General features: G+C 32.5%; 1 protein-coding gene across 1 annotated transcript in view; it reads left to right on the forward strand.

Annotated features, from left to right (window-relative positions):
- The window catches only part of LOC105146932 (uncharacterized), an 88200-nt gene that overhangs the window by 33481 nt on the left and 40180 nt on the right, over nucleotides 1–14539 (forward strand). The window lies entirely within an intron of this gene.

Genomic DNA, 14539 nt, shown 5'->3' on the forward strand with positions numbered 1-14539 from the left:
GTACATGATTTTTTTATGTTTTTACAATAAATATTTTAAAAGTTACGTCGGTCATGCTCTTATATTGAATAGAGTGTACAATTTAAAAAAAAAATACGAATATGCATTTAATACCACGCATTGGTTGTATATATACCTACAGGGTGTTCGGAAACTCAACCAACAACGCTCGTGGGCAGGTAGAGCGGACTAAACTGAGTCGAAAAGTTCTTCACCATTTTGCAATTTTCGCAATAGTTAACTAGATATTATTTACCACATATCGCTAAATATTGGTTTTCAATAATTTTTTACTCAAATATTAACTTTACAGAAAAACAGCAAGAGACAAAAATTATTTATTTTCTTTTCATAAAATTCTGAGAATTAAAAAAAAATTTTTTAATACCGTATTTTCTCATGTTGGCAAAAATAGTTGCCAATATAAGAAAATGCAGTACTAAAAAGTTGATAAAAAATTCTGAAAAAATTCTTAGAAGAGAATAAACAACTTTTCTCTTGTAGTTTTTCTGTAAAATATATAGCATTTGAAAAAAAAATTATTGAAAACCATATTCAGCAATTTTTAGTAATTAATATCTTGTTAACTATTGCGAAAATTGCAAAATGGTAGAGGACTTTTCGACTCATTATCAGTTTAGTCTACTGAATTTCCGAACATCTTGTATAATTCTTACTGATTGGTATTAATATCAACGCTATCATAGTGTGGATTTAAAACCATGATGTTAAATTTATATACTCATATTTTTTAGAATGTATATACTTTTATTACGATCATATACTTTTGAAATTTATAAATCACCAATTTTTTCTTGTTACTTTAGCCGAGACGTAAGACTTGCAAATTATACAAATTGTAAATGAACAATAAATACGTCAATTCTGATCGAGCGCCGTTAAACTAGCTGGATTAACGTGAATTTTACTCGCGCTAATCGGAGTAAAGTAGAAGTTATTGCTAAGCGCAAAAGTCTAAAGCAAAACACGCAGCACGTATACCAATACCATTGGTCTCCCGCGTGTTCATATTAACAATTCATCTGCAATCGATTCTAACAAACCTGCCAAGAAATAATAAAGCCCATAATAAATTAGTATTGCTAATATTGCGCGCTGTCGAGCGAGTGGCTTTTGAATTCTACACGCGTTGACTTTCGTCGCTCGTATACCTCTCTCGCACCGAAGATTGTATCTTCCAGAACGGAAGATCGAGAATTTATCATGGAGAGTTAAGCGATCTTTTTTCCTTTTATTTTTTTTTCCTGTCAAATCATTTTCCGTAGCAGAAAGTTTCCGTTTCCCAAATGCTCGCGGCGGGCGGAAGTTGATTTTATGTTGATCTTGCGTTTCGCGAGATTATTTCGCCGTGCAGTCGTCCCACGTATATATCGTGGAAATGATTATTCGCGACTCTTCCTTTCACCGGATCAATTACGACTCGTTGCGAGAATCAATCGCTCGCGTGGCGCGAATTGCGTTTTTCCTCATCTCTCTCTGACATCTCTCGACTGCTGCAGTCGTTGTCGACCACCGAGTTAAAAAGCGCACGATCACGACGTCGTTCCTGGAAGCAGTCAATGCAGAATATCGTTTCTGCTTCTACATAAACTCCAAGAACAGCCGACTTGATCTACTGACACCGCCATGATGCGAGATTCCGGTTTTCAGCGGTTATCATCTTGAACGGACGTCATTTATGTTAGTGTCATGTCATGTATCCATGATCATTCATTGTGACGTACCAGGAAAATTGCGAAGAATATCCGATTAAAGTAACCTCGTTGTTGCATCTATGAATGTATGGTTTTTATTATTACGACATCAACAGGCAACGATTCTTTGGCCAACAAAAAATCAATTTTCTTTACTGAAAGAGTAATTTTGTTGAATAATCTAAAATAATTTAAATACAGATCTGAAAAATAATTTTGCTGAATCCTTAAAACAATTAGATAAGACAACAAAATTAGTTGCTAGAACATCAAAACATTTTGCAGCATTGCTCATTATGTTTAAGTTTCCTGCAAAATTATTTTGATGATCCAACAAAATTATTTCCAGATGTGTATCTAGCTAAATTTTTGGCTACACACTAAATTAAATTTAAATTTTCACCAAAATCTTTCAATGTTCATTACAACATTTCTCGATTTTTATTGCTACATGCTTCTACAGGGTGGGCCATCTATTGGTACGTTTTTAAAAATGCGATCAAATGAGCATACATTGATATTTTTTATTAATTTTTTTTTTGTTGTGAAGCTAAAAGTATCCGCGTCAAGAATGAAAAACGATTTCGTTCATGTGGCTCCCTCTACTGGCCTTACAGTATGCCATTCGGTCACCCCAATTATTAATGACATTTTGGACTACCTCGGCGCCAATTTCACTCAAAACAGTCGTAATATAATGTCATCCACTAACATCCCTTTCTCACGAACTTTCCTCACCAATTTGCGTATAGCTCCTTCGGTGGGTGCTCTATCACGACCCATATTTCTTTTCAAAATTCGTACAGTTTCGGCGACACAGCACTGACTTTGAAAATAAGTTTTTAAAATTTCAAAACGCTCTTCAAGAGAAAACATGTTGTTTCGTGCCGCGGACGGTTGACTAATAAACTGTCAAAATTTCGGGTCTGTAGCTCGTTCGGTGTTGCCATACGACGAAATTCAAAAACGTACCAATAGATGGCCCACCCTGTATAATTAAACCACGAAAAATTTTATTAGAGTAGCGTCACCTGAAGTTCTACTGTTATTTTGTTATCTTACAATTGTTTGTTTCACTAAAGTCTGCGGAAAGTTTCTTATCTATGAACGATAATTACATAGAAAATAGTCGCTTGTAATGATGGCATAATTAAATATGACTGTGCCACATTTTTTAAACATGAGTTAATGCTACTCTGTTTATCAGTTTCGAGTGATAGTAATACATCCCTTTTTTTAATCTCAGAGACTTAACTCTTCAACGTTTTTTTAATTTTTCCACCGATTTTTTCCAAAGTTTTTCTAACGCTTTATATGATATTATTTATAGCTTATAACTCTTTGACCATTAAGGATACATACATTTGCTTAGTACTGTTATGTTCCTTAGTATCTAAAAAATTTTTACAATATGTTTATTTCTATGAACATTATGAACAATTGGATTGGTTATACTATATGTCAAATGTTGTTTAAATAATGAGGCATTTAAGAGTTGACACTAGAAGTACCGAGCAGTCAGTATTGACTATTTCTATTTTTTAGATCAATACAATAATATATTTCTTGCATAACAGATAGAATTCTGAAATTTTTCTATTTCTTAAAATAATTATATCCTTTATATTAATGAAATATTTGATTTATTATCACTTTTTTATTGTTATGTTATAATTGATTTGGTCTTTTTAGTTAATAAAAAATTGATATTTTTAGACTGCTGTCCGATTCATACTCACAATTCACATTCGTGAACATCATTCAACTTTGATTAACGTCTTTCTTTAACTTTGATAAACAATAAGGATGAAATGATTCCATAAATAGGGAATCGAGGACTAAAGTCTTAGTGTTAAGAAGATTAGAGATTGTTTCTCTAATAAGAGTTTGAACACGAAATGCCAGGTTTGATTGTCCGCCATATTTTGTCAACTCCCGAGAAAGAGTGAAAGAAAGAAGGGGAGAGGGAAGAGAGAGAGAGAGGAGAGAGGAAAAGAAGAGGGAAAGAATAGTGAATGTATATCCCTCCCTTTGCATTTTGATACTCTTATTAGGTCTTCAAAGAAGATTTAAGACTTTGTAAGCTTTTCGCATTGGACGAAGAATCGTTACAAATATTATAACAGACGGGGTTGTAAAACTTTGGATAGAGCTCCGTTATCGCGTAGCAGCACTCGCGTAGCAGTGAAAAGATTAATCTCGAACATCAACCAAACATCCGCGATGCATCTGGCTCGTTCGGGTCTGGGTTTAATAGCGTCAGCGCTATAGTCGCACGAATTCAAAACATTAAAGTGCGGGCCAGCGTGCGTGCCGCAGTGGAATAAACCCGCCATCGCCATTATGCACCGGCAGCATGCGACGCTGCATTTCCACGACCGGCCTTCGTGGTGGACGTTTACTCGCGCTGGCCAAGCGAATTCCTGGCATAATGCCTGCTGAAAAAGGCTCTACGAGGAGAGCTTTAGGGAAACGCGTCGCGGAATCAACCGGACCTCTCCGTCTAATCGAGAAAGTTTCCGTCTCCTCGTGAGTTTCCGTCTGGCACGTTTCTCTTGTCTACGCATAATAGTTAATTCTTCGTGTATTTTCGCGCCGCGAGACAATCTGTCGCGGGACACATCGGGTGTTGGAGAACATTCAGGTTTTCGAAAATATATAAATGAGATATGAACGTTAGTGTGACGATTTCTTTGTTTTGAGATTTTTGGGATCTTTTACCAACTGAATGCATGCCTGAAACGGTTTGCGTACGTAGATCGCTCCAGTCCTCGAAGACGTGCTGTTAGTCGATAATACCGAATGAACAAAATTGCACCTGTACTTTGTGTTGCAGGAAAGCTACTCGCATGCTATTCTTCTGTTATTACTGGAGAAATTGGAGCACGGCTAATGTGTAATCCATATTTGAGTGAACGTACTGCCATTTGCCGAATACTTTTTGCCTTGCTTAATTCATTTTTTAATGATCGAGTAGAATTCTCGCGAGATTTAAAAAGAGACTCACGGAGAATTGTTTGCTAAAAAAGTACACGGGAAAATTTGTGTTAAATTTAACAACAAATTTTTGTATTAATTTAATATGAGATGAATAGAAAGATGATGTTAGAAAGTAGCATAAATATTATTTAAATAATTAACACAAAGAATACGGCACTGACATAATCCATAAGCAAATTGAAAGTCTATTTTTCAGTAAAATTAACATTTATAATATGTTGAATTAACATATTTATTTAAAATTTTACGTTTTACAATTTTTTTTATGCATTATTTTTTTTTATGTTAATTAATCGATTTCATTGTTAATTAATTTATAAATATTTATTCATAATTGTTTTAATGCGGCACTAAGAAAGTCAATTTAACATAAAATAGTAATCAGATTATGTTAAATTAACATTTAAATAATATTAAAAAATTAAGATAAAAAACAAGGACCAGTTTTAACATAAATTCAAAGTACTTTTTTACTCTATAAATATACATTTTATCAGGAACTCTTGCAAATCTTATCGTGCACATGCACGGTGGCAATCCATTTCGCCCGGCAGGTAGTCATTTTGCTGCTTGAAATTGAATTTGAACTAAAATGGAAACACCGCCGCGAGCGTTTTTATTCAGATCATCTAATGGTATTGTATGAAAAAAGTCGCTGATGTACCATTCCCTACGACACGTGCGCTGGTCATGTTATATTGAAAAAAATAACAAAACGTGATTTCTTCATTGTGATAGCGCACGCGTGACAAATGGGCCTTCGCCCAAGAATGGAATGCGGGACATATTTACGTTGAATGTCAAGGTGCGTACTGTTCTAAATTTCATCACCGACTTATTATTTACAGCAATGATACTATATTGCTTCCTAATAAAATAACAAAATTCATGAATGACGCAGAATTATGAAATTTATTTGAGACATGCAAGCTTCTGTTTGGAAATTTTCCAGCAGGCAGTGTCGCTCATTTGTCATAAAAATAACATAAATCAAAAATGACATAACTAAAAAATTATCATTTATTTATAGTTGTTTACATGTAAAAAACGATTTTGTTGAGGTATCTAAAAATTTAGATAGAGAGATTTGGAATTAATTTTATTGAATTATCAAAATAATTATGGAAACTCAAGTGTGATGAGCAATGATGCATAAAGTTTTGACATTCTCATCAACTTGAGCGTCCTATATAATTATTTTGATAGTTTAATAAAATTATTTTCAAATCTGTATATATACATATATCTATATATATAATGTATAGTTACATTAACAAAACTGTTCTGTGTACAGAAAAAGAAAACAGGAATAGAAAAAAAAGGAATATACTTTAAATTTAAAAGAACATACACTTTTATTTTTCTACAATCAGTTATTAACTAGATCAAAATTATTTTTGCGAGATTTTATTGATTCAAAACATTCATTCATTTTCTGGACATCGTTTCTAATATCAACTTATTTTCTGAAAAACTTTGTTTTTTAAGTTGTGTCTTATTGTTGTTATTGTATACAGAAAATAAGCGATATATTTTTATATTATACAAAAATTCGTGCGAATCCTTTTCGATTCGTTATTACATTGCAAATATATAATAATTAACTGCCTTCATATACATACGTATGATTCAGTTTGTCGTGTAAAAATAACATATTACTGCATACACGAAAGTGCATTTACATATTTAAACATATTTTTATGTTATGTAATGTTATTTTTACAAAAAACTATATGACATATACGCATATATATTAAGGCACTTATTATACACTCAGATTTACAATGAAGATCCTTGATATTTGCATTTCCTTCGGTAAGAGAATTGCAAAGTGTGCTGCAATTTGCAACATTCGCTATTATTATGAATTTGGATGTGTCGTGCTAGAGTAAGTGCCTCATGAATTTCGAGTTTTGCTCGATAAACGTACGGCGTCATGATGGCAAAGTTTATGTACAATACGCGTTCAAAATACTAGAAAGAAAAGAAAAAAAAAATGTATATCACACTTCGGCTTCCCGCGTGATGTGCTTCGGACATTGACCTCCAGAGCTCCTATTTTTGGTCAGTGTCTTCAATCGCCCTGCGAGAGTTTTCCCTTCGCTGCTACGGCGTGACGAGCGTGATCGCTGGTTTTCCGGCGAATCTTCCGGGTCTGTGCAAGCCCGGTGACTATCCGCGTTGCATTCAGTCAAGAGACAATGTCCTGGAAATCGGCCAACTTGCGCCCGCGATGCCATCGTATAGTTCGAGCAGCTGCTTCCTCGCGATTTATCCCCACCGGTTTGCGCGAATCCGAACGGATTCTTCGTTGTGCCGCACTCATTTCTATTTCTCGTTTCTTTTCTTTTCTTTTTTTTTTAATAGACATCGCGACGTCGCTTCCGCCAAGAACGGTCGTCGATTCTTAGGTAAAAGAGACCATCTGCTACGTCTTGACGAGTCCTGACTGGTGTTGACAATGCAGTTTAATATTATATGTGCGCAATTGCTCGCCTCGGATAGCCTTTATCCTTATCGACCAAAGGAGACAATCGTTGTTTACGAGATAACGGTGACGTAAATTGATACAAATTACATTGATATTCACTTATCACGAGATTGGTCTTATCGTTATTCCGTTAAGAAAATAAACCATCATTTGATTATCTAACTAACTAAACAGAATTAATATAACTATTGGATAGTTATATTAATTCTGTTTAATAATTAAGAAGTAAAACTACTTAAGATCCCAATCTGAAACAACAACACTGTCTATAGTTACTGCTGCATACAAAAAAATACGAAAAATTTGAATCTATTCACTAAACAAAAACAGAATAAGAAATTGTTTACGCAGTTTAATAATGACTGATAATAATTTATTAATACTATACAATAATTAGGAAGATCTAGTATTACCTGTATATTTTTTTTTCTCTGTTTCAGTTTACTACTAAATAAAACTTTATTATTAAGTACTTGTCCATTTCCTACATAGTATTGCTACAACTACTGAAAATACGGTATTTACAATAAAAGTAGTATGAGTGTAAGAAAATTGCTAATTTCTACCAGGAAGATTTACTCAAATTTTTGGGACGCGTATTTGAGTTATTAATTCTGTGGCGTACAATCTCTGTTTTGTAGAATTTGTCGTTATTTTGTCGCGTTAAAAAAATAATGAATGATTACTTAATATAAGAATTATCCATTTATTTTTGAAAGATCCATTCGGATTTTTGGGTGATATCTAATAGCGCGTTTGAATTACGATATCCTCACTTTTCCCGATGCAATTTCTCATAGTTCTCAATGTTCACAGCGTGGTAAAACCGATGAGAACCGCTCGGTCCTATAAGCTTCCGGACTAAATCAATGAGCGTTTTAGATCGACTGGATCGATATCGGGAAAACGACGACAGAGGTAATCGCAGTGTGACTTACGCGAGTCAGTGACCTTTCCATTCTGCATCCGGATAAAATCAATGAAAGTAAACGCCAAATGTTTTCCGCGTTCGGTGATCGTAAAAGGTGCGACGTAAGGCAAGCAAATCCGAGAAAGTTAAGACATCATTCACACCCGTATCGGTAAAACGATTCCCTTATCGCGATCCGCGTTTTCTTTAATGACCGACAGAATTAAGTCCGCGACTCGATCGTTCGAGCGTTTCCACGCGCCGACGTGTAACACGAGGCATATTTTCCATACGCTAAAATTATCACAGCGAATTACGCTTAAAATAGTCGAAGCTGCTAATGTTTCTTTTTGAGCCTTCCGGCGCAGATTTTGCGACGTAAAAGCAGATCTCGTCAGATTCGCGATTTCCTTTTAGACGCGACGCATTTTGGCGTCAAAAATTCGTCCACGAATAATTCATAATAAATAATTTTTTTTTTATTAATTACAAGGATCAAAGTTAATCATTAAAATCTGCACAGAAAAAATGATTTTGATGAAGTATCTAAAAATTTACATAAATACAGATCTGAAAATAATTTTGTTTGATCATCAAAATAATTGTGTAGAAAACTCAAGCATGATAAGCAATGTTGTGAAGAAAGTTTTGATATTCTTGTAAGCAACTTGAATGTCCCACATAATTATTTTAATAGTCCAATAAAATTATTTTCAGATCCGTATTTAAAAATTTAATCGAAAGACAGATTTGAAAATAATTTTGTTGAACTATTAAAATAATTATGTAAGACACTCAAACTGATTCCTATTGAATATTAAAATTTTTTTCAGCATGCTTGAGATTTCTACGTAATTATTTGATGATTCAACATAATTATTTTCAGATCTATATCTAGCTAAATTTTTAGACAATATTAGACAATATTAATTTAAAACAGGACTGCTTATATGAATGCATCAACTAAATAAGAGAAACATCAATTACAGTCAAAGTTAGATGTTGATATATTATATGTATTTTAAATACATTTATCTCGGTTAAATATTCTCTTAGTTAATTTAGATACTTCAACAAAATTAAGTTCTTTCTGTGTACTTTTATCGAAAGGATTCAAGAGAACAATATGCTTCGTAAACTCAGTATTACATTAAAGTATCAGAAACTCTTGGATATAACTCGGTCAAGAGTTAAATACAGCTGCCGCAGTTAAACGTTAAATCGAAATATATAGATCTGGTAGTCATCCTAATCGGAATATTACTCGCGCGTATCCTGTGCTTGAAACTTCCCGTCCATCTTATGCTTTCTCTATAGTTCTGCTGATAGCACGATGTGCACGATCGGCTTCTAGGCGACCCAATTTATAGTCGTCAGGATCAATGAGTAACGTGGTACGTGGAACATGATCAGTAGTAGAAAGTGATCGAGCATTTCCGGTTCTCCATTGCGAATAATAGCGGCGTCCTATCGAGAGGAGGATGTAGAGAGAGAGAGAGAAAGAGAGAAGGGACGGGAAGGCAGAAGAGAACACACATGAGTGTGTGCTTGGCCGGATAAATGTTGGCACGTTGAAGGCAAACTTTGTGCCTTCAATTGCGTGAACGACGATCTCTCATGTTCATGAAAGACTGAGTGTATTCCTGAATAATGCGTATACACACCGAGAATTCATTTGCAGCATGATGTAATCACGCATCACGAAATTTGGAGATAGCGGTGGATTCTTCTGCTGATTTGAGTAAACGAGGAAAGAAATATTATATGTTCTATATGTATGTGTTGTGTGCCAGAAGCACCGCGCTTTCTCTGACTCGCAGGAGCCTGGGGGTAATAGGAATGGCGGTTGTGTTTGAGCGTTGCGACATTTGTGGTCTTAGAGGTACTGAGGACATTCGGAGTATTTCGCAATCAGTGCATAGCAGCAAGCAGTAATTAACTACGAATTAAAAAAAGAAAAGAGACAAGAGTTTATGGGCGCGAATGTCTAAGGAATGTACACTAAAATCTTTTCTCTGTATAAAACATGTGAAGGAATGACTTTGCTGAAGTATTTAAAAGTTTAGCTAGATACAGATCTGAAAATAATTTAGTTGGATTAGTAAAATAATTATGTAGAACGCTTAAACATTGATGAATGCAACAATGCTGCAACTTTTTGATTTAACATTCTAGTAACCACTTTAAATGTTTTACATAATTTTAATAGTACAAATAAAATTAGTTTTAGATCTGTAGCTAGCTAAATTTTTTAATATTTCAGCAAAACCATTCTTTTCATATATCAAATTACTCTAATTTCCGATATATTTTTTATTGTTGGAATTGTTGGAAGCTATTTTGTAACTAATTCGAAGCGTAAAGGAACATGTTTAGGCTAGAATTTATTTACATATCGTTAGTTCTATCTTATCATTAATATTATGCTACTTTTTTTAACAATACACCGGTCCCATATTTTAGGGTGCCTATCGTTTCATGAAGTAAATTGTCCTTGACCGACAAACTATATATATAAATGAGAAGATATGACCAATTTTATATACATTATTGATTATTAATTAGTGGCATTACAAAAGGAATTAATATCCACATAAAATTTTATTTTGTCAGTGATTAAAAAATAATCATATAGTATTTTTTATCTTATTTGATATTTCATTGATATTAGACTATATTGTATCACTATTATAATTGAATTTTTAAAAATGTACTTTTTTAATTCAATTTTCAATTTCTTACAATTAGAAACACACTACGTGTTTAGATAAATACAATACAAATATAGTTTAAACAATTCGAAAATATAAATACTATTTGCTGAAGATGATAAGAAAATGAATGAAAATATGATTGTCTCTGACAAACAATTGAAATAAACAATTTTTTCACAATAATTTAATCAAAATTATGTTTTATTTATTATTGATTTTGATACAAAATATTTAATTTTTTGTCATTTTTTGTTATTGACAAATATATTGTTGATTTTTCAATCACATGGGCACATTCAATTATTGATACATTTATATCTTTTTATATTCACGTCTTGGAATAAATATATTATTTTTTGAAATCAAGTTGACTCACAGGAGGGACTTGAGAGAAGGAAACGTCAGCGAAACAAACTGATCGACGCGTAAAACATGCGCGGCTCGTGAATATTTGAACCTTCCAATAAAATTCGAGACTTGAAAGTTCTACGTGGAATATAATCGAACGTATCGGATGATCGAAACATGCACAGGGAAATGAACAAAACTCGAGTCAGTCATACCATCGCACTCGTAGCATTATCCAATTTCGCTGATCGCTGTTCGAAAAGCAAAATCTATTGCGTGGCACAGTAGTTGCAATTGGTTTTGCCTGCATCATGGTGTGCTCACAGAGGTATTTCAAGGACAAGGAACGACAATTTCCGTAATCGCGAATATTCTACTTCGCAACATAACAATGTTTGACAGTAAATATAAAAATAGATGAGTTATCATAGCTCACATTTGACGATCAACCTCAATCTTGACAATCGTTTGAGAAAATAATACAGTAATTTTGAAGCTGCTATTCCGATGTTTTTTTTCGCAAAATAAATTGGGTTTCACAAAATGGTCAAGCTAACAATAAATGAAATCTGATATTCATAACGTCCTTCCAAGTGTTATGAATATGAGAAAAATGTAATTTGCATATAAATTATCGATTATAAATATTAAAACGAATGTGTGTATGTGTGTGTGTGTGTGTGTGTGTGTGTGTGTGTGTGTGTGTGTGTGTGTGTGTGTGTGTGTGTATATGAAGTGTATGATTATATGCTGAAATTGAAACGTAGATTTTCATACATGAATCCATTTCTATCAATATTGATTTAACTGTAATCCTGGTTTAATTTATTCTTTATGTTTTCTTAGAACTAGAAAAAGATAAAGAGTAAATTAAACCGAGATTAAAGTTAATTTTTCATCTGCAATTTAAGTCTTTTTGGCACAAAATTTTACTCTTAAATTTCTTTCTCATTTTTTTCAAATTTTAATTTTTAATAAAAATTTTATTATTAAAAGTTTTATTAAAAATTATTAGTTTTATTTAGTTTTATTTGTAAAAGTTTTAATATTTGAGTTAAGAAAGTATTTGGTACAAATTGTACTTATTTTGTATTTTTTATTTCAGTGGAATACATGAAAGTATCACGTATTTTATATTTAAAATCGAAAGATTAAAAGTTTTTTGTGTTTTATAATTCAAATAATACGATTGATTGTGTCAATATTAGTATTTGAAATACAAAATATTTTCAATCTATTATTATTAATACTAAAATACAAAATATTTTTATATTCTCTCATAAAATACAAAATACAATTGTCTTACAAATGTTATTTTTCAAATAAAAGTATTTTAAATACATTCCCAGCTCTGTTGCAAAGTAACTTGAATTTTTTTACATTTTTTTAAAAATAAAAATGGAATAATAAAAAAGACCCAGATTGCAGATTGAATATTAAAGTACATTGGCAGAAACATTGAAGAAAAGCAGTCAATTAACGATTATTCTTGTAAAAATTGATGAAACTATTCTAAGAATCACATGCACTAGCGAAATTCACTTAACGGCTTGTGTGTGCTATGCCTTTCATTTCGCCTGAGGAATTTATCCAACTCCGCAGAGCGTGACCCAGTATTCAGAAACGATTCCTAGCTAGTGCAAGTGTTGATACATATCCTTGATCCTGCAAACAAGTTTAGAACGAGAGAGAAAAAACAATTTGAGTAAAAGAACAAAAATTCTGCGAGGAGAAATTTGATCACTGAATTGGACTTGGCACACCTGTGACATGACTTTGAAATATCGTGCGTTTGCATATTGTAAATCGGAAGGATATCCAGAAATAGAATATCGTCTGGATGCGAACGACTTCTACTTTTTTAACCCTCCACTGATGTCAAAATCTGTAACACAGTTACTGACATTGCGTCTGTAAATTCTATTTATCTTATGATAATTCAAAAAGCATTAATTTCAGGGAACGAAAATGATATAACTCGTATAAAATAGAATGCATATTAAAATATAATATTAATCTTCCGCCGGCAATGTTGGATCTTTAAAAGTTTAAGACCTTTAAAGGTTGTATCTTCAAAGATACGGTAGATTTTTTTGATTGTGAGTTCTGTGAGATAAATTTAGATCTGTAAAAAAATATGTAAAAAATATGTAAAATAAATTCAACTTCTATGATGGTAAAAATTCATTATTAAATTCACAAGTAATTTTTTCATATTTTTATACAGTTCGAAACAATATAAAAATTTGCACTGAAGTTTGAAGATTGCGAATGAATAATGAAAATTTTACATTGACGAGGATTTATTTTAATAACAATCATTCAAATTTGTGTAACATAAATGTAACATATTATAAAAAAAATTGAATTATTTGACATTTTTATCTAGAACTTTATAATTGAGTTGATCCAATTGATCCACCATCATTTCCAGAGGGCTAAGAGAGGAGAATTTCGCGTTCGATGACAAAAATTATTCTCGTACAAAGATTTTTAATAATAAATTCGGTCACATACTTACTACTATATTGAATTACACATTGAAAACGATAGCTTTATATAAAGTATCTATATGGTACAATATATATAATAACTTGAAAATGATACGTGTGTATGCTATTAAATAACATGACATCATTATTAAATATTTACTATATATTTTTAGTTAACTTTGCTAATTTTATGTATAACAACATTTAAGCCTATCATATACAAAATGACATAAGCTGCATGAGCGTAGTATAAGACATCTGGATCAATGAGCATAAAGACGCCATATTGAAAAGATAAAGAAAAGATAATAATAACAAAATGAAAAAAAGGGATATAAGAATCAACTTGTAAAACTTGTTGCATAAAAACAGATATAAAATAAGAAGTTTAAACAAAAAAGAAGTTGAACGATAAAATCTCAATCACATAATAACAAAATACATTAAACTTTGCAATTGATATTACATACATTGAGAGTTTCAAATAATGACATATTTCGGCTGCTGTATCAAGTCATAATATATAAGATAATAATTGAACCAGCGGCCTTTGCTGTGCTTGTCATAGCTTATGTCATTTTGTGTGTGATAAAGTTTAGTGTAATGCAAATAATAATCGAGCTCGTTAATAAGGCTGCGTTCACATAACTAATATCTTCCACGTAACGTATATTGCGTAACAATAAAAATATTCCAAATTCGTATAATAAAAGACGGAACGTGATTGGTTCGTAATATGCGTTACACGAAAAATTAGTCTACGTGAATGTATCCTTAGGCTACTTCAAGGACCGCGGCAAAATTTATTTAATGACTCGCGCCTTTCATTTCGCTCGAGGAATTTGCCAACCGTCGTGAGCGTGACCTAA

The sequence above is a fragment of the Acromyrmex echinatior genome, chromosome 1 (genome assembly GCF_024713525.1).
Source record: "Acromyrmex echinatior isolate Ae372 chromosome 1, ASM2471352v2, whole genome shotgun sequence".
Taxonomy (NCBI): Eukaryota; Metazoa; Arthropoda; class Insecta; order Hymenoptera; family Formicidae; genus Acromyrmex; species Acromyrmex echinatior.